Source organism: Oryctolagus cuniculus, chromosome 5 (assembly GCF_964237555.1).
Source record: "Oryctolagus cuniculus chromosome 5, mOryCun1.1, whole genome shotgun sequence".
Classification (NCBI taxonomy): domain Eukaryota; kingdom Metazoa; phylum Chordata; class Mammalia; order Lagomorpha; family Leporidae; genus Oryctolagus; species Oryctolagus cuniculus.
In genome coordinates, this window is record NC_091436.1 from 99632646 (window position 1) to 99660386 (window position 27741).

The 27741-nt window shown below is 38.2% G+C and overlaps 1 protein-coding gene across 3 annotated transcripts in view; it reads right to left on the reverse strand.

The window, feature by feature from the left end:
* KCNQ5 (potassium voltage-gated channel subfamily Q member 5) overlaps positions 1–27741 on the reverse strand; it is a 634869-nt gene that overhangs the window by 293442 nt on the left and 313686 nt on the right. The window lies entirely within an intron of this gene.

The following is a 27741-nucleotide window of genomic DNA, read 5'->3' on the forward strand; positions in this document are numbered from 1 at the left end:
AATTTAAAGATTCAGTGTGATCTCAATCAAAATCCCAATGACATTCTCCTCAGATTTATAAAACACAATGCTAAAATTCATTTGGAAACACAAGAGACCCTGAATATTTATGCTGACAGATCACCTGGGTCCCAGAATTATATTCCCCATTATTTTGACAATTTTACCACTCTATTTACTGGAGACCCATAATAGCTAAAGCAATCTTACACAAAAACAGAGCATGAGACATCACAATACCAGATTTCAAGATATACTACAGGGCAATTATGTTGAAAGCAGCCTCGTACTGGCACAAAAACAGACACACAAACCAATGGAACAGAACAGAAACCCCAGAAAGTAACCCATTCATCTACAACCAACGAATGTTTGACAAAGGAGCTAAAATTATACCCTGGAGAAAGGACAGTTTCTTCAACAAATGGTGCTATGAAAACTGGATCTCCACATGCAGAAGTTGAAACAAGACCGCCACCTTACATCTTACATAAGAATCCACTCAATGCCAACAGAAAGAACGGGCCATCAAAGAAGGAGGTACCTTTCTCTGAAGGGAGGAGAGAACTTCCACTTTTACTTTGGCTTTGTCTAACTAAGGTCGGAGTTTGTGAACTCAAGAGGCTTCCATATCCCTGGCAGCTCATGACAAGAGCCTCAGGTGATTACTGACATAATAAATAAGAGGGTCAATTGTGAAAACAACAACAGGAGTCACAGTGCACCTACTCTCCATGTAAGATCTCTGTTCTTATGTGTTGTACTATGCAAATTAACAGTAAAACTAGCATTCAAACAGTACTTTCTACTTTGTGTGTCTGTGTGGGTGCAAACTGTTGAAATCTTTACCTAGTATAACTCAGTTGAACTTCTGTATATAAAGATAATTAAAAATATTCTTAATGAAGAAAAAAAGAATCATCAAAATAGATCAAGGACCTCAATCTACCACCCAATACCATGAAATTACAAGAGAACATTGGAGAACCTCTGCAACATATTGGCACAAGCCAAAGACTTCCTGGAAAAGACCTCAGAAGGACAGGCAATCAAAGCCAAAATTGATAAATGGGATTACATCAAGCTAAGAAGCTTCTGCACTGCAAAAGGAACACTCAGTAAAGAGGCAACAGACAGAATGGAGAAAATATTTGCAAACTATAAACTGTTAAAGGATTAATATCCAGAATCTATAAAGAGCTCAGGAAATTCAACAACAAAACAATCCAGTTAAGATATGGGCAAAGGACTTGAACAGGCATTTTTCAAGAGAGGAAATTCAAATGGCCAACAGACAGAAAATGTCACTAGTCATCAGGGAAATACAAATCAAAAACACAATGAGGTTTGACCTTACCCCAGTTAAAATGGATATACAGAAATCAATAAATAATAAATGGTGCGAAGATGTAGGGAAAAAGTTACCCTAATTCACTACTTGTGGGAATGGAAAGTGGTGGAGCCACTGTGGAAGACAGCATGGATATATCTTAGAAATCTTAGTATAGACCTACCATATGACCCAGCCATTCCACTCCTGCGAATTTACTCAAAGGAAATGAAATCAGAATATGAAAGAGTTATCTGTACCCCCATATTCACTGCAGCTGAATTCACAATAGTTAATATATGGAATCAATCAAGATATCCATCAACTGAAGACTGGATAAAGAAAATTATGGCATATATATACTATGGAATACTATATAGTGGTTAAGAAAATGAAATCCTGTCTTGTAACAAAATGGATGCAGCTAGAAACCATTATTCTTAGTGAAATAAGCCAGTCCCCAAAAGACAAATACTATACATTTTCCCTGATCTGTGGCAACGCATAGAGTACCTAAAAGGTAATCTATAGGAGTGAAATTGACATTTTGAGATTTGATGATTGTGTATAGCCCTTGTCTTGACTACTGAGGGACAGAAATGCATGTCTAGTAATGATGGGGATGATAACAATGGAAACTGATGATGGTAAAGAAGAGAAGGAGGGTAGAGGGGATGGTCATTGTGATAGTGATAATGAAGACAATGGCAATGATGATGAGAGCCATTATAATGGATGATGATAATACACTTTTATAAATGAAACTCAAAAACAAAAAAATACAATTCTCATGATCACACAATTAGCAAATAATTCAGCCATAATTTCCCTTTACTGAGCAAGGATGTCACCAACTCTGAAAACTTGACTTTAAGCACCTCACTTCCTACATTTTGCATCATTTATTTTCTCAAACTAAGACTGTATGTTATACTTTCTATCCCAAAAATAGCCAGTTGTATTCCTTATTGCACTGACTGTCTGGAATTATCTCTTTAATGCAAGATGCTATATATTTATTCATTTACTTATTTAATTACACCTATTTATTTACTTTTCATTGTCCATATTGCCTCTTTAAAGAAAAAAATTCTGTGATATCAAGGATCTTGTATAAAAGCTAGAACAATGACTGGGTCATAGTAATGATGTATCAGCATGAGGGGTCTTTAAAAATGTTCAAAATGGAAAAAAAGAAATTATGCATGGATTTTTAAATGTTTTACAGCAAAATCAACTTTTTTTAAATTCTATTTTTCAAGATAAATTGTAAAATTTGATATAGTTATTGTTTTAGGATTTATTTGATTTTAAGGCAATCAATTTAAAGAAAGAAAGACAGTTGCAACTCAAAGGGAAAGCCTACTTATCTTTGACAGAGGAGCTAAAAACATATCCTGGAGGAGACAGTCTCCTCAGTATCTAAATTGGATATCCACACACAAAAGACTGAAATGAGATCCACAGTTCACCCTATACAAAGTCTCCTTAAAATGGATCAAAGATATAAATTTAGATATGAAACCCTGAGTTAGAAGGTAACATAGGAGGAAATTCAAGACATTTGCATAGGTAATAACTTTTTGGATAAGATTCCAAAATCAAGCAAACACACAAACCAAACCAGACAAATAGGATCCCATCAAGCTAAGAAGCTTCTGCACAGCTAAGAAAACAACAGAATAAAGAAGTCGCCTAAGGAAATAGGAGAAAATATTTGCAAACTATCCATCTGACAAGGGATTAATAATCAGAATACTTAAAGAACTCAGAAAATTCACCAACAAAGTAACAGTCAATCCAGATATGAAATGGACAAGCTACCTAAATAGTCATTTCTCAGAAGATATATGAATGGCCAATAAATCCATGAGAGAATGCTCAATCTTCCAAGCCACCTTGGAAATGCAAATAATCACTATGAGGTTTCACCTCACTCAAGTTAAAATGACTTTTATCAAGAAGACTAAAAATAAATTCTCATGAGGATGTGGAGAAAGAGAATCCTAATACACTGCTGGTGGGAATGCAAATTAGTATGGTTATGATGAAAAGAAGTATGGAGATTCATCAAAAAACTAAAAATATATCCAGGATATGACCCAGCTATCCCATTTCTAGGTATATATCTGAAGGAAATGAAATAGTACATTAAAGAAATAACTGCACTCCCATAGTGGGAGTACTATTCACAAGGGTAAGATATGGAATCAACCTAGCTGTCCATCAATTGATGAATGGATAAATAAAGTACACACACACATATAATTCTACCATAAAAACGAATGAAATCCTGATATTTGCAGCAAATAGATGGAACTAGATATAATTATGTTAAGTGAAATATACAAGACCTACAAAGATATATACCACATGTTTTTTCTCATATGTGGAAGGAAAAATTATACATTCCAATATGAATTTAAAATAGGATGGGGAGACTGGATGGATAACGGGAACTAAAACACAGAGGGTGAATGTAGCAAGTTCAGGTGTTTTGCAGCAGTGGAGTGACTTCAGTTCACATTATGTATGCTATTTGGATAGGAACCAGAACAGAGAGCTCCAAACACAAGGAAATCGTAAGGAAGAGGAAAGCCTGGTAAAGGCAGTTTAAGCTAGGGATATGTGTTGAAAGTTGCAGTGGGCCCACCAAAATCATATAAGTATTATATGATAATTCAGAATTTTAAAATAAACTAAAATATACAAGAAAGATATTTATTTATATGTGAAGCATGCTTAAAAAATCTCAGTATTTAGGCTTATGGAGTAGAAGACAGGTAATGGTTAAATTACAAGAGCTAATTTGAAGCAATTAAGTAGAATTAATTACCAGCAACAGATGACAGAAGATCATTTATTGGTACTCACTGCAGAGATTCAGCTAACATGTGCTGAGAGGCAAGGTGTGAATCTCCGGAAAGTAAGAGTGTTGCCTTCTGACTGCTCACCCTCCACCCCCACTGCCAGCAGGGTGGGAAGCTCATCCTTTAACAGTTATGGATGGGATCCCTCCAGAAGCAAACACACAACCCTTCAGTAGATGACAGAAATCTCCCAGCTCCATGTGACTCCCATCTACAGTGTTCATAACACCTCCTAATGTATTAAAATTTTGGCTGAAATTACTAAAATTTCTAACATGGTAAATTACATTCACAATTCTTTCCAATCTGAGTATCTGAAGGTGAATTTTATTTACTAAACTAAAAAACATATTGGCTTATTAAAAATTCAGTTTTTTCCCCACATTGCTGCTTTGTTGAGGACTCTTTTTCAAGAATGGCACTAGATTATTTCATTTTAAAACTATTTTAAAGCAACAGAATTAATTTATGCTTTGTATAAGTCATAGTCAATGGACAGACTTCATTTTTAAGTTGAAAAAGACAGTATACATTATTTCATATGAATTTTCAATAAATATTTTCCAGGCACCTTTAAAGCAGTTTTAGTGTAAAATAAAGTACAGCAAGATTCATAATGGTTACCAATAAATCATCAGGGAGATGAGTTTCTTGATGCAATAACGATTTAAAAAGCAAAAATCATAAAATCCCTCTTAAATTTTATAGTACATATAATGTACATGTAATTGAAGAGATAGCTTCATTTCAAACTATTTGATATGATGTGTGATTATATGCACAAAAGTCAGAATTACTGGGGTGTATCAATCTTGAGCTAATAGAAAATTATGAGGTTCTACATGAAAATAAATTGTAAAAGACCAAGTCTAGGAAACTGGTAAAGAAAGGAGAGCTACTTTATCTTACTTTTTTTAAAGTTTGTTTTTAAAATGGGAACTACACAAATATGTATTAAACCCAGTTACTTTTGTCAAAGTGACACATGTATATAATTCAGAGTTTCTCACTCCCAAACCAACTACTTTCAGATGATTTGAAAAAGAAAATATAAATAAGATGCCTATTTTCTGCTTCTTGGTTATTCAGGTTTAGGCATTTTTTAAAAGGTTTATTTATTTGAAAGGCAGAGTTATAGACAGGGGGAAAGAGAGAGAGGTTTTCCATATGCAAGTTCACCCTGCAAATGACTACAATAGCCAGGGCTGGGCTAAGCCAAAGCCAGGAGCCTGGAACTATCTGGGACTCCCATTTGGGTACTTGGGTCATCTTCCATGGCTTTCCCAGGAACATTAGCAGGGAGCTGGATCATAAGTGGAACAGCTGGGATCCAACCCATATGGGATGCTGGCATTATAGACTGCAGTTTAACTTACTGTGCTACAATGCTGGCTCCTAGGCATCATCTTCTGACTTCCTACTAGGAAGATAAGGACATAGCTCCCTTCCTCATCATCACCCTGCCACCCTCACCTCCACCACACACACATGTGTGCGTGTGCATGTACACACACACACACACACACCACATACCTCGGTTCCCACTGTCTAAACAATTACAATATATTTTGGATATGATCTATGTTCAATATTGCTAATACCAGAGCTAATACTAGACTTTTCTCCTGAGAAAAGTCAAGCAGTGAGAAGCATAAAAGATGACAGGTGGACTTTAGTGTCAGTGACCTGGCTGGGTCTTTTCCTAAGAACTATCTCCTGCCCCCTCCATTCTTATTTTATGGAGTCAGGGCTTTCATGTTGGGTTACAGAGATTCTCTAGAGAAGGTTTTCCCAGTGCTTTGGGACTCAGGTGGGGTGCGTGTGTTGGGGGGCTTATTTGTAATAATTTCACCTGGCCAACCTATCTTCAACACTGTATTCTTTCCACAACTAGCCTGGGCACTATATTTTGGAAGCTCTCACTTGTGGTCTCTCCAGAGAACTCACTTCCAGTTTTTGCCAGATTGTGTAGAGTTAGTGAATGACTCTTGGTCTAACTGCCTGTTAAATCTACAGGAAACAATTTGTTTTAGCACCTATGCCCACCACTTTATGCCCTCACTTCCAACTACAGTTGCAAGCCTTTTGGTCCACTTGCAGTATAAATCAGGTTGCTTCTTGGCTTTCTCAGCTGCTGACTTTAGGACTGAACTTTCTAGGCTGTGCTAAGTTGGTTCACACCTGCCCAAATGCCTCCCAGAGTTGTTTGTATTCTCTCTTTTATTTCCAGAGTCCTAGTAATTTAGGATCTTTTAAAAAATAACTCTTTATAATTATTGGGATTTCAGAAGGGGATCAGAGGCTAATGCATGTGTTCAAAACACTACATTTAACAAGACATCTTGGAATGTCATTCTCTACAAGTGATTAAATAGCAATTTTTAAAAATATAGGTTTTCAGATGAGATATTTTCATTGTAACATTAGCAGATTATATTGCCAAACATGCCACAGACTGAGAAACTGATTTCATTTAAAAATGAGTTCTATTACTTAAAATGTTATTTATCTATCCAAGTTTCTTCAAATAAACTTTAGTATCCAGATAAAGTGGGCCATCAAAGACATCAGACATTAAAGTCTATATGTTTCTGTACAAGGACTAGAGATATATCTGAATACATGAAAGTAAAGAGCAATTCCTGAAAATGAATCTTGATGTGAATGGAATGGGAAAGGGAGCAGGAGATGGGAGGGGTGTGAGTGGGAGGGAAATTATGGGGGGGTGAGCCATTGTAATCCATTAACTGTACTTTGAAAATTTATATTTACTAAATAAAAAAAAAGTAAAGAGCGACTCCATCACAATAAAAGTGAACCACAGGCCATGATGACCCACTCACTTATGCAGAGCAGTTAGCAAACAAATGTGAAAGTTCAATGTATCTATTAAATAAGCAGGACTAAACAACGATTAAAATAGCAATTGCATGATCATTGATTCCCAAGTGTCTCTTCTAATGTATTAAGTCACAGGACAGCTTGAGATAGCAGATTTAATTTAAACAAATAAACCAATGGTTTACTGATTCACTTACTGCCTTCAATCACTTCCACAGCTGGTGTGAACATTTGTTAAGTTTTAATTGAACAGAAGCCAAAGTGTGTTGCAGTAATTAACTTATGAAAGCAATTAATGTAAGCAACATTACCATGTAGTAGTACATATGGTTAATTAAAGGTTAACATGTATTAGATCTATTTAACCTTATTTCAAGGACCACTGGCAAAGTTTTTTTTTCTGCAATACCCATATGTCTTACATATATCTATATGTCTTACATATGTCTTAACTAAGGTGATTAGCTATATTAATAACCTCAATAAAAAATAGTGAAGTCCTTGTGGTTTATTACTTAGTTAACAGCAAACATCGTTCAGATGCTCTGTTTGTTTTCAAGATGACTTAGAAAATCAAGATCATGTAAAATACACAAAAACCAAATGAATGATCAATTTTTTGTGACATGATTTGTATTTAAAGAAAAATGCCTTCCTTTTTAAGTTTTAAGGTAATAAAACATAGTTGCTCCTGTTGGATGACCTTGATTTTTTAAAAAAAATATTTTAATAAACTGGTTGATGTCTTTTTCCCTTTGTTTACTTTATTTCGAAACTCTCCCTCAATTAATTAATATTTAACTGTATGATGACTCAAAGGTACATGTTTTTAAAAAAAGTTATATATGAAGTTGCACTAGCACATAACAGGATAAGCCTCCACCTTTGGTGCTGGAAGCCCATATGGGCACCAATTTGTGTCCTGGCTACCCCTCTTCTGATCCAACTCTCTTTTAATGGCCTAGGAAAACAGTGGGAAGATGGCCCAAGTACTTGGGCCCCTGCACCTATGTGGGAGATCCAGAGGAAGCTCCTGGCTCCTGGTTTTGGATTGGCCCAACTCCAGCCATTGTGGCCATTTGGGGAGTGAACAAACAGATGGAAGACCTCTTTCTCTCTCTCTCCCTCTCTCTGTAACTCTACCTCTCAAATAAATTTTTTAAAAATGTATTCATTTGAGAGGCACAGACAGACATATAAATAGCTCCCAGGGCTGGCGCTGTGGTGTAGCAGGTAGTGCTGTAGCCTCTAGTGCTGGCATCCCATTTGGGTGCCGGTTCAAGTCCCGGCTGCTCTACTTCCGATCCAGGTCTCTGCTATGGCCTGGGAAATCAGTAGAAGATGGCCCAAGTCCTTGGGCCCCTACACCCACGTGGGAGATCTGGAGGAGGCTCCTGGCTCCTGGCTTTGGATCGGGGCAGCTCTAGCCATTGTTGCCAACTGAGGAATGAACTGGCAGGTGGAAGACCTCTCTCTCTCTCTCTCTGCCTCTCCTCTCTTTGTGTAACTCTGACTTTCAAATAAATAAATAAATCTTTAAAAAAAAAAGAGCTCCCACCTACAGATTTACTCCGCAAATGCCCACAATGGCCAGGACTGGGCTAGGGCTGAAGCTGGGAACCAGGAACTCAATCCATGCCTCCCATACAGGTGTCAGGAACCTAACTACTGCAGCCATCCTCTTTGGCCCCTAGGGTCTGCATTACCAGGATGTGTGGGAATTAGGAGCCTAATCTGAGCTTGAGTCCTCAGGTACCCTGATATGTCAGAAATAAGTGTCTTAACCACTAGGCTAAACTCCCACTCTGGTATACATTTATTTTTCCTTTTATATTCTACCTTTTGCCAAAATGATTAAAGAAAGTTTAAAAAATTGATCATTATTAGTGTGAGATCAACATTGAAAAATAAAATCTAATGTAAGAAAAGGAGCAGAACACAACTAGTTACCAGTTATTGTGAACAAGCACCAACTCTTACAAGCAACTTCCTGACAGTTATGGCAAAAAGAAGGCAGATTAAATTGTACAAGTTTCATCTACATAAAAAACTGGATAAAATGTAGTTATTAACCATTGTATTTCCTATCACAAGACTGTATCCAATATTAACATCTATCAAATAGCTTTCTTAGTATTCTTTATACATTTTGCCATCTAATTGAACAAATTATACACAATTTTAAAAAGATCTATTTATTTATTTTGAAAGTGAGTTACAGAGAGAGAAGGAGAGAAGAGAAAGAGATCTTCTATCCACTGATTTACTCCACAAATGGCTACAACAGTCAGTTTTGGGCCAGGTCGAAGCCAGGAGCCAGGAGCTTCACCCTGCGTCTCCCACGTGGGTGGCAGGGGCCCAAACACTTGGGTCTGCTCCCTCTACTTTTCCCAGGCACATTAATAGGGAGCTGGATCACAGGTGGAGCACACAGATACAAACAGGCACCCATAGAGGATGCCAGCGTCCCAGGTAACGGCTTTACCCACTACGCCTTAGTACCGGCCTCTACACTACACACATTTTGGATCACCCTGGATAAAATGAGGATTTTTAATGTCGGGATTTTAATGTCTGGATATTCCTCTCGAGTTACTTCCTTCTATCCTACTAGATTTCTAGCACCACTGCAGGATTGTAAACTGACAACTTCGCAGTTTGAAACACATGAAACACATGGAGTTGTTCTGTAATTCCAAAGGACAATGTTCTTAATCAATATATTTAGGATTTTAATGAATAACAGACTATGCCAGATATTTCCTTGTGCACAACCAGCAGTGTTTTTATTTTGTTTTGTTTTGTTTTGATTTTTGGCAGTTACTTTATGTGCTTGTAAGAAGGAAGCTTAGGAAGAGTGGGCATTTGGTTCACAGTGTCCATTTGGTCCTGTTCCACTGAACTTTATTTCTCTTTATTTTGGTTAAGGAACACAAACTTTCAACTCCTTTCCTCACCCTATTAACAGGCAACTGGTTAACTGCCACTCTCAGCTAAAGCCTATAAACATGGAAGGGATCTTAGTTGTTTCACTACCACATTTTACAAATCAAACTTCTCAACTCATTGAGAGGTTAACAGACTTGTTTACACCTTTACAACTAAGTATTTATGTATTAGGATTTTAAGATATCATTTATAGACTGATTAACTATACCATCACAATGATCAACCTATAGCTCTACACATATGACTCAGAACTGGAAACTAGCCTTAGGATGCTTTGTGAATCTTTGAATACAAAGGAAGATGTCTTACTTATCCTTATATCTCCAACACTTGCCAAAGTACCTGGCATCCCATATGGATATCAATTTGAGTCCTGGCTGCTCTCCTTCCAATTCAGCTTTCTTCTAGTCGCCTGGGAAGACAGCAGAAGATAGCACAAGTCCTTGGGCCCCTGTGACCGTGTGGGAGATCCGGATAAAGCTCTCACTCTTGGCTTTGGCGCAGCCCAGCTGCAGCCACTGCGGCCATTTGAGAAGTGAATCACTGGATGGAAATTTCTTTCTCTCTTTCTCCCTCTCTCTCTCTCTATAACTCTGCCTTTCAAATATATAAAAATAAATTTAACAAAAGAATGAAAAAAAAAGTACCTGGCACAGAAGGTTTAATAAATGTTTGCTGACTGTGTGAAGAATTCATAGTCAGATAGAAAGAATACATTCTAGTATTCCACAGCACAGTTGGGCGAATATAGTTCACAGTAACATATTACATATTTTATAAGGACCTAGGAAAGAAGAGTTCAAAGGCTGCAAACATAAATAAATGAAAATACTAATTGACCCAAAAATCAGCAGATGCTATATATACATGTACTGAAATAGCACACTGTATCCCAAAATTATCCCAAATATTATGTGCTCAAAAATCAAAATAAAGAATCACAAATAAAATGTTATTGGCACCTGCAGAATAAGAAATCGTGCTGGGTTTATTAGTAATTCATTCTAACATCTAATTTCCATAGCAGTTTGACTAAGAATTATTTTTCTTCCCAGATACATAGAGTCTATTTTATACCACTATCTATTTATCTCTATCTGCTGTATTGATCTACTTATCTTTCTATGTAGATAGGGGTTTCTTTTTCCAAATTGAAATTTATTGAAAAGAAAAATAAAGGGGCTTTGTTGTAGCATAGCAACCTGGGACGCCGGCACTCCTTACGTGATGGTTCATTTTCCGGTTGCTCCACTTCCAATCCAACTCCCTGCTAAAGCTCCTGGAAAAACAGTGGAAGATGGTCCAAGTGTTTGGGCCTCTGCCATGCATGTGGAAGATCCTGATGAAGCTGCTGGCTCCTGGCTTAGGCCTGACACAGCTCTGGCCATTGCAGCCATAGGGGGAATGAGCAAGTAGATGGAAGATCTCTCTCTCTCTCTCTCTCTCTCTCTCTCTCTTTCAAATAAGTAAACAAAGAAAACAAATGCTTCTCATGCAAACGTAGAATAGAAAAATGTGTATAATACATTCTCTCATATAAAATTAATTATAAGTGAATTTTCTTTAAAATTTTATGGCAGGAGATGCCAATACAACATTTTTGAACTCTAAGATTTTTCCAGTATAGAAGGGATCTTAATAGACATACGAACCAAGAGCAATTGTGAATAACACTGATAAAGCTCCAGGATTCCTCAGATGTTTCGGTGGGTCCCTCCAACTGCATAGAGTCCCTGTACATTGCATTTTGGGTATATTTCAAGACATCTATTTTCTAAATTAAAAGAGCACCCAATAAAATATTTGCCCTGTATAATTTGCCAAAAGCAGAGTGGCATTTCTGACTTAGTAATGAAATTAGCGTATCACAAAGAACTTCACAATAATTTGTTGTGTACGGAAGGACCTGCCACAGTCAGAGACTAAAGATGAAGGTATCAGTTTCTCCTCAGGTAACATTAAGTCTTGGCTTTTAACAGAGACAACTTTTGTCGCTTGAAGAGGTCACAAATAGCACACTTTTTTTGAACATGTAAATTTGATATTTTTTTCTTTTTTCATATATTTGTCCCAGGATTAAGTTTTTCACATGTCACATTTTTCTTTCCTTAATGCTTAGAAGGCATAAGGTGCAGGTATGGGAACCAATGTTTGTTGAATAACTTTCCTTTTGGCATTAGAAATAGTTCTTAGATATCTTTGGAACCAGAACTGTCATTTGTAAAAGTAATGGGGAAAAACACTTGTATTGGCCACATATAGATGACTACAAATTAATACCAACAGACTTAGTTAAAATAATATCAATTGACACATTCATTGCAATGTTAGATAGAAATTCAACTAAAAAGGGCAATAGCATATGCAATATTAGAGAAAATAGAACAGGGGCCAGCGCCGTGGCTCACTTGGTTAATCCTCTGCCTGCGGCACCGGCATCCCATATGGGTGCTGGGTTCTAGTCCCGGTTGCTCCTCTTCCAGTCCAGCTCTCTGCTGTGGCCTGGGAGTGCAGTGGAAGATGGCCCAAGTGCTTGGACCCTGCACCCACATGAGAAACCAGGAAGAAGCACCTGGATCCTGGCTTTGGATCAGCATGGCTCCGGCCATAGCATCCATTTGGGATGTGAACCAATGGAAGGAAGACCTTTCTCTTTGTTCCTCTCTCTCACTGTTTAACTCTAGCTGTCAAATAAAAAATAAAAAGAAAGAAAACAGACTGATAGGGTTGGCAATTAACGCTGTTTGCATTGCGATCTTTAAATATTTTGTTTTTCCTGATAGGAGGAAGTTAGCTAGATTTTCATACCTACCTACCTCATTTTCTTTTTTGAGAGGCTGATTTACTTGAAATGCTTATTAAAACATTGTCTTTTATACTAAAAGCCTTTGTTTGTGGAAAGCACTAGATCGCCAAAGCCACATAAGAACATGACAAAAACAATTCACAGTAAAGTAAGAGGTGACTTGCTTCCTTGATTTGCAGTATAAACAAATAAACCAGTTCAGAAAGTGAGATATGAACAAGCTATATTCTCTCAAAAATATTTTTTCAGCTCGCTTGTCATAGTTGAAGCATTTGAGAAACTCAGTGGGAGTTAGTCCAGGGATATTTGCCACATATTAAAACTACAGAATCCTGAAAGCTTTAGCATTTCCACACGGCTCATAAAGAACCACTAAATCCTGCTGAAACAACCATAAATTTTCCCCCCGTGGGACCAAAATTAGCCAAATTTTTAAAAATTTAATTCCTCTGTCAACATTCTGAGAGACTTCAGTTTTTATTTTTTAAACCAAGATTTTCATCCTTGACTCCAGTAGTAAGAATAATTCAAAGTCAAGAAGTCACCATGGTAATGAGACAGTTCTTGGAGCTAATATATTAGTTGTCCCTACATGTTTTTAATAAAAATCTGAATCTCCTTATCTCTCTCTTTTCAAAATGCTATATAAAGAAGATTCTGAACTTTTATAGTTAGAGGATTTTTCACCCAAGAAATTAAATGGAAAATTCTAAGGAACATTAGGGTTGTTGGCACCCTTTTTATATTGCTCATTGTCTTAATATAATTTGAGGCTTAAGAAGTCATTAGGGACCGTTGTTTAAATAACCACTCCCAGGGTCAGAAATAATTATTATAATTATAAATATACCAACTTCCAGAAATAAGAATAAAATGCCTGGTTGAGGGTGGAGAGAAAGAGAGAGAGAAAGAAATGATGCCTCAGTGATGATACCTCAGCAAGGACTGTGCAGCTGGTTTGCAATGAACAATGCAGGCATTCTGGCTTTAATACAGTGTAGCTTTTCATGAGCTGATGATTTCTCACAGCAGTAATATTAATTAATCTTTTCTAGTCAGCTCTGTGTCTCTAATCAATAAACTTGTGTGAGGCAGAGGAGTTTCTCATCCTCCCTGGTAGTCAATGGGATGAGTGAGGGTGAGTCCCTGAGACCAGCAAGCTCTGATCTCAATCCTTCCACCCGACTGACAACACTTCCTGGATCCACCGTACGGCTGAGATGCAGCCTCTTCCAGCTCCCTGCTCTGTCTCTCTTGCATGGCGGCTTCTGTTTTTCACCAATGCAGTATATTCTTTATACTGTACCAACTGTAAAACCCTTAGGTGGCTTTGCTTTTGCCCTAGTTTATAAAGCTCTGTGAGGTCAGTGACTGTCACCTTCAGCAACAGCACCTTTTTTCTTCAAGGCACCTGTTGCAACCTCTCCTTTGGGTTCTTTGAATTCCAAAGTGAACTCCACCATCACACAGATTGTTCCCTCTACCCAGACTCACCCTTCATCACAGCCTGGATGACATCCAACTTTGAATTTCAAGGTCATCATGTGCCCCCACTCTTTGCTATTTTACCTATATATTTTCTTCTAAAGCCATTATAATGAGTTTTAATTGTGTATTTACTGGAATTCTCTTAACATTTTATTTACTTTTTATTCAAAAAGCAGAGAGACAGAGACAGACAGACAGATACCTTCTACTGCTGGTTCACTTCTCAAATGCCTACAAACAGCAAGAGCTTGGTTTAGCAAAGGGCAGGATCCAAGATCTCATTCTCAGTCTACCATATGGATGGCAGGGACGTAAGTACTTCCCAGGGTGCATATTACATGGAAACTGGATTCAGAAGCAGAGCTGGGAACTTGAATCCAGAGATTCTTACATGGGATGCAGGCATACCAAATGACTTCTTAAATGCTGTGTTGAACACCTGCCCTTGTCTTTTTTTTTCTATTATCTTAGTGTATCATAAACTCCATGAGGGCAAGTGCTGAGACTATTTTTGCTCAGAACATTCCCAGAAGGATAACTGGCACATAGTGTATGGTTAAATAAGAAATACTTGGATGCATAAATGAATGGTTATTTGTAGACTTATTCTGATGATGGTGGCTCTCAGGGTTATAACATGCAAAATCAACTAGTTGAGGTAGAAAGCATTTAAGCAAGTGGCAGCTGTTTGAGCCAAGTTCTTTTTTTTTTTTTTTTTTTTTTTTTTTGGACAGGCAGAGTGGACAGTGAGAGAGAAAGAGAGAGAAAAGTCTTCTTTTACCATTGGTTCACCCTCCAATGGCCGCTGTGGCTGGCGCGCTGTGGCCAGAACACCACGCTGATCTAAAGCCAGGAGCCAGGTGCTTCCTCCTGGTCTCCCCATGGGGTGCAGGGCCCAAGCACTTGGGCCATCCTCCACTGCCCTCCTGGGCCACAGCAGAGAGCTGGACTGGAAGAGGGGCAACCGGGACAGAATCCAGCGCCCCAACCGGGACTAGAACCCAGTGTGCCAGCGCTGCATGCGGGGAGGATTAGCCTAGTGAGCCACGGCGCCAGCCTGTTTGAGCCAATTTTTAAAACACCTCCTTTGAGTTGACAGATCTGAATCCAAGAGCTCCTTGTGTGAACTAATCTAGATTTCCACAGTCCCACATACACTGATACTTTGCAACAGTTCCCAATGCATCTATTCATAGGACGCTATACGAGAACACCCTTATCCAGAGTGTTGGGCATACTTATCCACATACTTTTTTGAAATAAATATTTAATTATTTTCCTTATGAAGATTGGTTAATGACAGATAGTCATCAACAGTAGATCCCTCCACTTCTGCTATATATTAAAAGTAAGCATTCTCTTTATTTATAAATCATAAGACATTTCTTAAAAATAGTCATTAAATAGATGCATAGAATCATGTCCTAAAAATGACAAATTAGGAGAAGTATTGAATAGGTCCCTCTCTGACCTTTTCACGTGAATAAGTTTTTTAGAGTGCAAAAAAGAATGAAAATTTGGCTCAGACTGTGAGCACAAAGTTGTACAATCCTGAGAGAAAAAAAAAAGAAGGAACAAGGGAAAAAGGATGGAGAAGAAGGTGAGTAACTGCAAGGGGCCCCGTACTCTCTCCTCTTACTACTCTTCAGCTATGTGACTGTATTAATAAATTCCACATTCTAGGAAATTCTTTAGTTGTGGGCTACCAGGACAGCCACTTCTTACCCTACAAGGGAGGAGTCAGGGAGGGTGAGAGAAGAGAAGGATCCTGCAGAGATCTGGGAAGGGGAGATAATGATCTGCCACCTGAGACTGAGGCACTGAGCACGGCTCAGAAAGATTTCAAAATAACATATTTCAGGGTGGGTGTCTGACCTGGTGGCTGAGGCACATGCATCCCATATTGGGTTACCTGAGATTCATTCCTGACTCCAGCTTCCAAGTACAGATTCCAGCCAACATAGACCTTGATTTAGTCATTCTAATATACATTATACATCACCTAAAATGTACAAATTTTTATCTGTAAATTTATAAATTTAAATTTAGACATAAAGACTATATCCAAATAGAGCATTATACTTATATGCATGACTTTCAAAAGATTTTTGCACCAAAATCTCTCACCTTTAAATTCTACTTTCCATGAATTTTTTAAAGTACCATGTATAGTAGGTAACTAAAAGACAAAAAAAAAAAAAAAAGATGAAACCTTCTATTAAACAATCAACTGGAATTGATGGAATATTTTTATATGCTTATATTCTTTAGAATGTTTCTACATAAAATATGGCCACAAATATGACGACATTCTTAAGAGTGAATCATGGGGGAGGCTTCTATGATATCTTTTGAGGGATTTGCTGATTACATGTCATTGCCATTTAGTAAGCTCTAAGGAGATGAATTTCCCTGGCACTGTCCCCATTCTCCACCCTTTGGAGGAAAATCTTTTAACAGTATCAAGAGTGTTAACAGAGGGAGCCGTATGACTTAAAATTCTTCTTTATATCCTTAACCAAGAAAGTTATTATACGAGGGTCATAAATCCATGTTAGGTCATTAAATGAATTATTAATTATTAATGGCTAGTTTGAATTTGGAAATACTATTTTCCTCTCAACTCGGATTGCATTGTTACATTGACCTTAAAACAAGCATATTATTCCTTATGGTGTGAATCCAGTCTTGAGGTGGAAGCGTGTGCTAATTGCTCTAACACTTGTGTAAACTTCTCTTCTAACCTCTTGTGTCAACTAAACTACAATCCCCCCTTTTCATTATTCTCTGAGTCCAGGAGGACAACATCCTTGTGAGTTTGTTTTCATGTTTTTAGGTGTTCCAATAAATGTTGAATTTATAGTCAAACATATAAGAAAAGTACGTAAGAAAGAAAATTAATTTTGGTTCCAAATTTAATGAAACTCAAACACAGAGCCCAAGAGTACATCTACTTGAAGCTAGGTAAATACCATGGTGGCTAGCAAAACTCCTTGGCTCACTAGTTAAAGGAGACTGTTGATTTATCCAAATTTTAGTGTGTTGTAAAAACATATTAATAAAATCAAATTAGATACAACACAAAAGCACTGACTAAAATTTAGTAAGCAAAATATTTTTAAAAGACAGTCTGGAATTAGATGAGAGAGGGACCATTAACATTATTTGGAGCAAAATGTAGAACATAGAAAAAAGAAAAGAGCACTGAGCTTTTTCCTCACTGAAGTAAATGTCAGGGAAATGTTAAAGGTTAGAGTTTCTTGATTCTGAAATAACACCTGAGTGGTGGAAGTCTTCAGGAAGTAGTTTTAATGGCCATCCTATTAATAGAGCAAGCTATAGGGACTATAGATCTGCATAAGATCACTGATATTCTTAGGTGACCCTACCCAGTTATTGTTCAGGATGTTCCATTATATTTAAAGGAGTCAGAACATTCTCTTTGATTAACCAATTTAAAAAAAAGCAGTGCAGCTCATAGCACAGTGGACAGGCTCCACTTTCTTGGGCAGATGGGGGTAGAGGCAGAGCTGCCACAAGACAGCTTCAGTGAGCATCTGGAACTCAGTCCTGGATTGTGATGGACATCAGCTGGACTAAGGGCTCTTGGCTTCAAGCAAGAGGCAAACTCTGAGTGATATTCATATAAATTACTAGAGAGCTTTTAGTGCATCCATTCTGGGCATGGACATTCACAGAGAAACTACCCAATTAATCTATAACTACAGGCTAGTTTAATATTGGATGCCCACCTGGGACAGTTTGCCAAAATCAAGGCATGTAATTGTCTAAAGTTATGTTTTTACTTTCTCATTTTTTTTTCCAGAGAAAGAGTTCAGCAGAATATTTAAGAGCATAGAGTCTGAGCCAGGCACCCAAGTTTAAACCCAAGTTTAAATCCAGTCTCTGCCATTTATCAGCTATTTGGGATCTAAACTTCCCTGGTACTCTATTTCCTCATCTGTAAGATGAGAAAAATAATCATATCTTCTCATCATTTATAATGAGAATAAAATGAGTGAATGATCAAAAAGCACTTAAGAAAGCATTCAACAAACATATATGTACCAGTGAACAAATGTTTTTATGACCATGTGGTTGTCAGTATTACTGTTGTGAACGTTGCAGTGGGTTGTAATAGCTACATTTTGGCATTTCTGCTTTACCCATGACTTCCTTAAAAGCTATCTTGGCCCTTTAGAGCCTGATCAATGAATAGCAGATCAATAAGCAGGTACTCTATGAATATCCTGGGCTTGCTCCCTCTTTCCATGGTGTTTGATGACTGGGTCACAGGCAAACTCCCACAAAAGGCCAAACAGTTCATTGGATGGCCATGGGCACTCAGGCCATTGGGGAAAATTCATCTAGAATCAGAGACCAAAGCCAATGTAAGGGCAGACCAGTGTCATTAACCACTGAAGTTGTAATAAGTGAAATTGCCAGGAAGAAGAATGTGGAAAGAAGAGACGGGAAAATATGGAGATGGAGAGTACAGAGAAGAAGGAGGGTGATGAGGAAGACAGGGAGAGTGAGAGGAGGGGGGCAGGAACAGAGGAGGGGAGAAGAGAAGGAGAAAGGAAAGATAATATACAAGGAAAGAAGAGAAGAGAGCCCTTCAGCTCCCCACAAAGCCTTCCTGGTTCCCAGCTCTGGTCTCTATGCATCCTTTCTGGATGTAAGGCAATGTTTCTTTTCAGTACTGTCCACTTATTAACTTGAGCTTCTTTAGTAACACAGTGTCACAGCGGTGCATACACCACAGAGGTCCCCAATTTGTAGGCAGGGTTCCGGAGGTTTACTGGGTGGTTCTCTGGTCCACACCCCAACACCTACTCCCCTCTAGCTGTACTGTTGGCTTCAATGTGACTTTCTGGAGGGTGAAGGACTGTAAGGTAGCCAGCACTCAATGTCCTTTGAATTTCTGATTAGGAACTTTACTGTCAGATTCATTTTTCTCTTCTCTATTGCTCTGACTGGCACCCAAGTTCTCAAGGCTCTGGAATGAATGAAATTTGCTTTTTCTCATATAAAGACCTCTCTGTCATGGCCTTGAAGTATATTCATAAAATTGTAACGCTTGTGTTTAGATTTTTAAACAATGAACCATTAAAATATAAAACAAACTGACTGCTATTTTGGGTTTTACTAGTCAAAGCCCACCCTTAAAATGTTTCAAGGGCAAAGAACTCCAAAGAATAATGATAGATGTTAGTGGAAAACAGGGGTCCCATGCTTAAATAAACAGGTTTAAACAAAGTCAAGCAGGACTTTGAGGAGAATTTAGTATGCTAATGGGTAGCAGGGATCTTTAAAAAGAAGAGAGAGCATGTATCAGTTCCCATGGTATCACTTTTTATGGAACATAGTGACATCGCTGATTCAGTTTAGAAAGTTTAATCTGGATCAATTGTTCTCAATTAGAGACAGGGTTGTCTTCCCTGGCCTCACACACCTTCCTTGGGAACATACAGCCTTGTCTGGAGATGCTATTGGTTGTCAGAACTCAGGAGTGGAAGTGCCACTGCATGTAGTAGGCAAATGCTAGGAGGCTGCTAAACATCTGACAGTGTGCAGGGCCATTCCACCCTAAAGCATCACCTGGTCCAAAGGTCAATAGCACTGAAACATCAGAACTCCTGATCCAAATTGTAGTAATTTGATTCACTAACATTAAGGGGAACCTGATGGGTGGAGCAAAAAGTGCAGGCAGCAAGCTTCCTGGGTGTATCCTTGCTTCTTAGGGTAAACACCTTTTGGAAATGGAGATCTTAAATCTCCCAGACTCTGTACCAGACTAAATTCTTTGCAGGGCCTTGATGTTCTCAGTTCTCTGGTTTTTTTTTTTTTTTTTCTTTTGTAATGTCTTTCAGCTTATTATAACCATTCTTTTAAAAGTAGTCCAAATGTATAACATAAAAGGGAAAGCAAGGGTGGAATAAGTATTGGTATTTTCTCCTAGCCTCATGCTTTCTCAAGATTTACACATTCCAATTCATCTCCATCACATGTTGGGGGAGATGAGCAGCAGCACCAGTTCTTTGGGGAGCTGGGCTCCTCTAGAGTGCCTCAGCCTCCTGCCCCAGGTGAAGACATTCCTATGGCTGTGTATGAACATGAAAGTCTTACTCCTCCAGGGAGTATGCCCAGGGCACAAGAAGAGGGTTGGAAAATGAATATTCACAGGAAGTATTAGACATCTGGAAAGGAAGTACTTTAGTGTAGGGTCTTCCTAGAGCTTCTCAGATCAGCCCAGTAAGTGACTGTAGATATTGAAACCTCCAACCCTTGAGGATGCATCTCAGAGGTATCGTTCACCCCAAGGGGAGCATCAGTGCCAGGGGCAGGAGTGACCCAGCAAGCACGGGGATGTGGATTCTTTTCTTGTCCTCATTGAGTGACACTGGGAGACTGTCTCCTACCCCACTCTGGTAGGTTACCAGCTTTCCCAACCTCCATGGAGTCCCTCCTATTTGTTGTGGAATGTAAAGTCTCACCCGAGATGCCTGGGAACTGCATCCTCACTGGGGTTGAGTGGGGGGGCCCCTGCCCATTCCTCCTGGCCCTTTGCAGGCACAGTTTGATCACCAGAGCTGGTCAACTGTACAAAAACTCAGTAAGTTCACTGAAAGTGCATATTACAAAAAAGCCCTACATATTAGTTTCAAAACTTTGCATCAAACTTAATTACATTTTAATTCCCTTATATACTGAAAAGTTGTGATCCCACAGATCAGAAAACTATAGTATTGAACATTTTTATATTCTTCTCACTTTTTTTCAAGTGTAAATGAAATAAAGCTAGAATATTCTTTCAATCTGTTCCTTAATATGTCATTGTTAATATTAAAGCAAACTTTTTTGGTGAATAGAAGTACAATTATTAAATCAAATATTGCAGAATGATGCAGTTATGTAAGAAAACTCTTTGGATTTACTTAAGGGTGAGATATAAAAAGGAAGAATTCATTTCCACCTCAGTGGAACTGACAACAGATTTGAGAAGGTTTACTGCTAAGATCCATGGATGAAATAATCCAGCAGAATGCAGACACACTCGTCTTCTCTGACAGCACTTAGAAAGCAGTGTCACCCACAGGATGGCATATGAGCAGGAGTGAGTTGGCATCTCAGAGAAATCCTCCTCCTCTTTATCAACAGCACAGTTCCAATTCTTTATTCCCCTCCAGCTCACTTAGATTTTCTCCTTTTCTATTTCCTTAAGAAGTTTACAAGAGCATGAGGTGACATCAGTCTGCAAGCACAATACCTGGTAGTAACAGGGTTATAGCCATGCAATACTTGAGGTGAAATCTGAATTTTTTTGATTTGTTTTAGGAATTGGCACCTATTTCTTATCTTGTGTAAAGAATAAAGTGGCTGGAACAAGACATAAAATGGAAATCGCTGTTATAAAAACTATCAATAATTCTGCACTGTCACCATAGTTTTTAAGAGGTGTGTGAAGAAGTGGAGTTTTAATAATTTAACATTAAAGAATGAATTTTCTCCCAAAGACCAATTCTATGTCTCAAGTCACATCTATCAGAGATAAAACTAAAACCATCTAATATCCACAGCCTGGGGGGGGGGGGTTCATTAACAAATCATGAGTACAGCACTGTTTGCTCTCAAATTTTTATGCAAACTGTGGTTTACTTGAGAAACCTGTTACTGATTGTGATTTCTGGAAGAGTCTATGCACATTATGGATCTTACTTTTCAACCTTGATTCATTGTCATGTGTTACTATTCAAATACAGGACCTTATATACATAATTAAACAAGGCTAGGCCTGAAAACAGATGTAGAATTTGTGTTATTTTTCTAACGGTTGGACATTTTTGACGGTACTTTAGGTTTACTGAGCATGTCTCTTTGTGCGTGTATGTATGTGTGTGTATGTGTGGATGTGTGTGTTCATGTTCACAAGAGAGGCATACATACAGGAAAACCTCTGCTGTGCTTAAATCTTCAAGTTCTTAGCACAGACACCATGAGAGGACTTCAAAAAGTGTGCAGGAAATGGAATCAGAAGAAGAGTTCATTTTAGCACAAAATTTTTGAAATCCATAGTCAGGGGGCCTTTACAAAACTTGTGGAAAATGTGTATCAAGAAAAAAATATACCTGCATCTCAAGTTTTTTGCACCAAAATAAGCTTATCTTTTAATCGTATTTTTCCATGAACACCTTGAAGTACTCTGAGTATTTATTGTTTTTTTTTTTTTGAAAAATTAACATTTTATGGGACAGATGTTGGATGCTGTGGTGAAAATACCAGCTGGGATGCCCATATCCTATATTGGAGCACCAAGGTTCTAGTCTTGGCACCATTTCTGATTCCAGCTTCCTGCTAATGTGCACTCTGGCAGGCTGTGGGTTATGGCTCAAGTATTTGCATTTCTTCCACCCACTTGCAGACTTACACTGAGTTTGTTCAGCCTAGCTCAGCCCTGGCTATTGAGGGCATTTGGGGAATGAACTAGCAGATGACAGATTTGTCTGTCTGTCTGTCTGTCTCTGTGTCTTTCAAATAAGTCAAAAATTTAAAAATAAATAAAAGGAAGAATTTATTAAAAACAACCTTATCTAAAAATTTAAATACTTAAGATAGAATCTTGTATTTTCAGGGGGATTTAGAAATATTTATTTGTGGGGGAATCAGGAAAACTGTTCAATATAAAAGTAATTTGATAAATTTTTCTGATATCTTTTTTTAAGGGGTCAAAGATGTAGCCCTTAACCAACAGTTATCCAAGCTTTTTCAAAACAAGAGGCAAAACTCCCTGAAGTCAGAACGCATCTTAAGCAGCCAAACTATACACCCCTTATAATTAGAATAGACATGCCTTGTAACTGAGAAGTCCTTCTTCAAATCTAAACTAAATATATCTTGCTGCCAACTCTGGTTACATCTTATTTTGCCTCAGTGGGGGAAAAAAGATCTACATTTTCACTGCAACATTTTTTTTCTTTTTGCTAAAGAGCCATTATTAAGTTGTTCCTTTCAGCATCTCTTCTCTTGATTAAGTAACCTCAACCCCTTTACCTTATTTAATTAATAGGTTCTATTTTCTGATTCATGCATCACTCTTGTACCTTTTGCTCCACATCCTTTTTGAAAACACAGAGCTGCAGAAATGGCAGTGTTCTCTATTGAATGGGAAAGAGAGAGTCAGATAGGTAGAAGTGTTTATTTGGTCTGAGTTTTGCCCATTTTCTTTGACTAGGAAACTTGTTGAGCTTAAATTCTTCCTAAGGCTCCCTGTGTCTCCCATGGTCTATATAAAAAATAACCGCCTGAGTTCTTGGTGAGTCAAAGGCTCTCCTGGAGTTCCCAATGACTGGAAAACCCTCCCATCAGCTCAGCCTACAGGACACTCTCCTTGGGAAAGAAACCGAGGGGTACCCTTCAGCGCTTTAAGGCTTTCATCTTTCTTTGGTTATAGCAATGGAAGTTACCCTGTTTTATTTTACATTGTTTTTGAAACCTACTTTTATTGTTCTTTGCATATGTTCTAGTCAAAATGGGAGAGAGAGTGCCCACGGAATGGAAGATGTGCCAGTGGGAAGCTGGTGCCTCAAAATGCAAGACCAGCTCTCTCTACCTCCTTCCTCGTACTGGAGAGATTGAGTTCACCAGGGTGGCCTGGTTTTGAAAGACAGCTTTCAGTTGAGCTTTTGTTAACCCCATCCTGAGCACCTACTTTTGGAAATTTAATAAATTAATACATTTGCAGACTAAAATTCATCTTGTTTCCCTTTCCCTCACTAATAGAATAAACACACGCCCCCTTCCTACCTTTTCTCCAGTTCTTTCATTATTCTCTTTTAGCAAATTTCTCATTACTTCCTTCCCAGCTTGAACTGAGTTAGTAATGAATCTAAAGGCCATACTAACACCCACCATTTCTCTATTCTAGTTTCCATACCCATGTAAATACTTCCAAGCCATTGACCTTAAAGTACCAGAACTCCATCGATGGGTTCAACACACTCTAACCCGAAGTACGTATGACACCTTGGCACTTGACAAAACAGCAGAAGCAGTAAGGTCACTCTTACAGTCACCTTGCCCTTTGCACTTGAAGCAGGTCATTAAGATCCTCATTCCAGTGCTGCCTGCTTTATACCTAAAGAAAAGGGACAACCTGATCTCTGAAAACCTGGTACACGAGAAGAATCTGCACAAATATGTCTTGCTAAGTTTTCCCCAGTTCACTACCATTAGATCATACCCTTGTGACTTCCAGTCGTATTTCTCTAGGACTGCTCAATCTTCCTCAAAGGTAAGCATAAAAACACATAAAGTTGATGTATTCCTTTGAGTTTCCATCTCCTTATGAAGGCTCTCTTGTCATGGAAACATATTAAGTAAATGTGTATGCTTTTGTCTTGCTAATATGTCTTTTGTTATAGTGGCCTAGAAAGAAAATATACTTCTTTCCTTCCACACCATTTAAAATGTCTAAAGGTTCAGCATGAAAGCAAATAGACTAAATTTACATAATGTTGGTTGGAAAATCAAGTAACAAAACACTACTCAAATATAGTAACCCTTTGAATGAATTTTTCTTTTTCTAGTCAAAATTCTGTTCTTGTTAAACTTATCACACACAGGTGGGATACATACTCTTCATTTCCTACAGATAACTCTCAGTGGATCCTTGGACAGGCACATCCCTTGTCATTCCAAGTCTCCCAGCAGCTCCCGCTGCTCTAGGGAATAGTTACACTGACATGGTGCCACTTATTACTCTAAACTCTAGTGATGATCCAGTAGTCTTTTAGGCCTGAATATCCTTGACTTTACCACACAGGCTAACTTGAGAGTTCCTTAGGTTTCTTTGCCAACAACAATGCATCAATTAAAACTAACTGAAGTCTACTGGTGGTGACAAAATAGAAAATGGATACATACACTTGGAATTTCAAATTGTAGCTCATATTCTGGACATTTCATGTTGGAATTTTTTATCTAAATTAAAGTAGGCTTGATGTATATATCACGAATGAAGAACATTTAAAGAAGATGAAGCTTTCTGAGTAGTGATATATAATTCAGTGTGATTATCTCTTATTAAAGATTTTTAAAAATTTTTTTGAAACATAGAGTTACATAGAAAGAGGTTACACTGAAAGAGGATCTTCCATTAGCTGGTTCACTCTCCCAGTGGTCACAACAGGCTGAAGCCAGGAGCCAGAAACTTCTTCAGAGTCTCCCACATGAGGGCAGGGACCCAGCTACTTGGACCATCCTCCACTGCCTTTCCAGGCCACCAGCAGGGAGCTGGATAGGAAATGGCATGACCAAGACTTGAACTGGTGCTCATATGGGATGCTGGCACCACAGGTACCACCCACTGAGCCACTGAGCCAACCCAAGTTTCTGGATTAAAAATAGCTTTGTCCATCTAATGTTTTTAAATACAACAAAAATATCCTTGGAGGATTTTTTAAAACTTGACCAAATAGTCTTTTCTTTGTCTAATATTGCACTAGATTTAAAAAAAAAAAACATACTCTGATTAAACCCCTAAGCACTTCTGCAAGACTCATTATTGCTTGCAAGAGGACAACACTACACTCAGGAAAGTTTGACAACTTGTCCAAGGTTGCCAAACTGAAATGCGCCATAACTTGAATTTAAACCACATTAACATGATGATGAAGTCTGAGCAGTTAACACTGCAAAAGGTGACAAACGTTTCCGGTAAATTCAACAAAAAAGAAAACAGAAGCTGTGATTGTTGGGAAATCACAAGCAGCTCAGAAACTAAGCAAATAGGTCCCTGAATGAATAAGGGGGTGGAGAGCTTTGTTCTCTAGTGGAAGTACCTATATTTTAGTAAACAGATCTAATCCATTAATGTTTGTTATGAAAAAGTTAAATTTTTCATAAACTCAGTTGTCAAGAGTACATGGCCTTGGGTTGCTAGCACACATACTTTCCTCCAAGTAATTAACCATTTTCAGTGATGATGAGGATTCTGGATCTGATCCAAGCTTTACATGTCAACATTTGGGATGATTTCACCATAGAGTAAGAGAAATAATCTGCAATAACTGCCCAGGTGTGTACCTGTTTACTCTTGCATGTTTGTTTTCTAATCTCTTCCTCTTTCGAGCACTAGTCATTAGAAAGCATATCACTTGAACCTTGCAGTAAAGAATGAGAGCAGAAATGCACACTGCCAAATGGGGAAGTGGAAAATGAATGGGCAAGATTTCCAAAGCACAGAAGCCATCAGCAAAACTGCCAGCCCGGAAGTAATGTCATTTTAGTGGGGAATGAGCTCACCATCTTTAAGGAAGGCAAACTGCTAAAAGCAAAATGCTATCTTGACAAACAAAACTGAGAACTTTTCCTTTACTCTGGATTCAGCACAACATAAAAACATAGTATTTTTCAGTTTTGCAGATTTGCAAATTAATTGTACATTAATCCTAATGTACACTCAATGACAGCCACCATGCCAGTCGACAAACTTCTCCTGCCTGGATTTCTGCAAGAGAATCAGTACTGGTAACTCAGCTTCTTGAGGCCATCAGCTGATGCAAAGCTAGTCAATCTCTATATCTGATTCTCACAGATTGAATACCAAGTCGCATTCACACTCTCCACCTTATATGTTAGTTGTTATTCATCTTCATTTTTATCCTCTTCCTCTTCCTTGTATATGAATTTGTCCAGAGACTCAGATTAGCCAAGTCTGGGTTCAGTGGTATGTGAGTAAGAGGAGTAGGAGGTCCATGAAGGGGGGAAGAAGTATGAATAGGAAAATAGTGCACATGGAACAACAATTTATCAGCAATATCCCTCTCCTCCCTCAACAAGAATTGATTTCCTTTCTCTAAGAGTTTTTCTAAATGAAAGGGTTTAATTTATGAAGTTATACACATTAACAGAAAAACAGGGGAAGAAAGACAGGCAGGAGAATGGTTCTCAGGGGGAGAAGTGTTTGGTGCTGTGGTTATGAAACTGGTGGGAACACCATATCCTGTATCAGAGCGCCTGGGCTCAGGTCCTGGCTCTGCTCCTGATTCCAGCTTCCTGTGAATACAGAACCTGGCAGGTTGAAGCTGATGGTGCAAGTAAGTGAATCTCTGCTGCCCATGTGAGAGACCTGGATAAAGTTCCTGGTTCCTGGGCATTTAGGGAGTGAACCAGCAGATGGGAGGTCTTTCTGCCTGTCTGTCTCTGTTTCTCTGCCTCTCAAATAAAATGAAAAGAATGATTCACAGATGACAGTAATAAAAATGCAATTCTTATAATATTCAGTGTAAGCATTATATGCACTGGCGGGTGATTCCTCTCTGTCACTGACTGTGCAACAATGCACAGATTTAATCATATGGCTTTCTTTCCTCACCTGTAAGAAGACATAAAAAAGAAATCAAACTGAAAGTCCTTTTCATCTCTAAATTTAATAATTTCAAAAGAATTTTCTTATA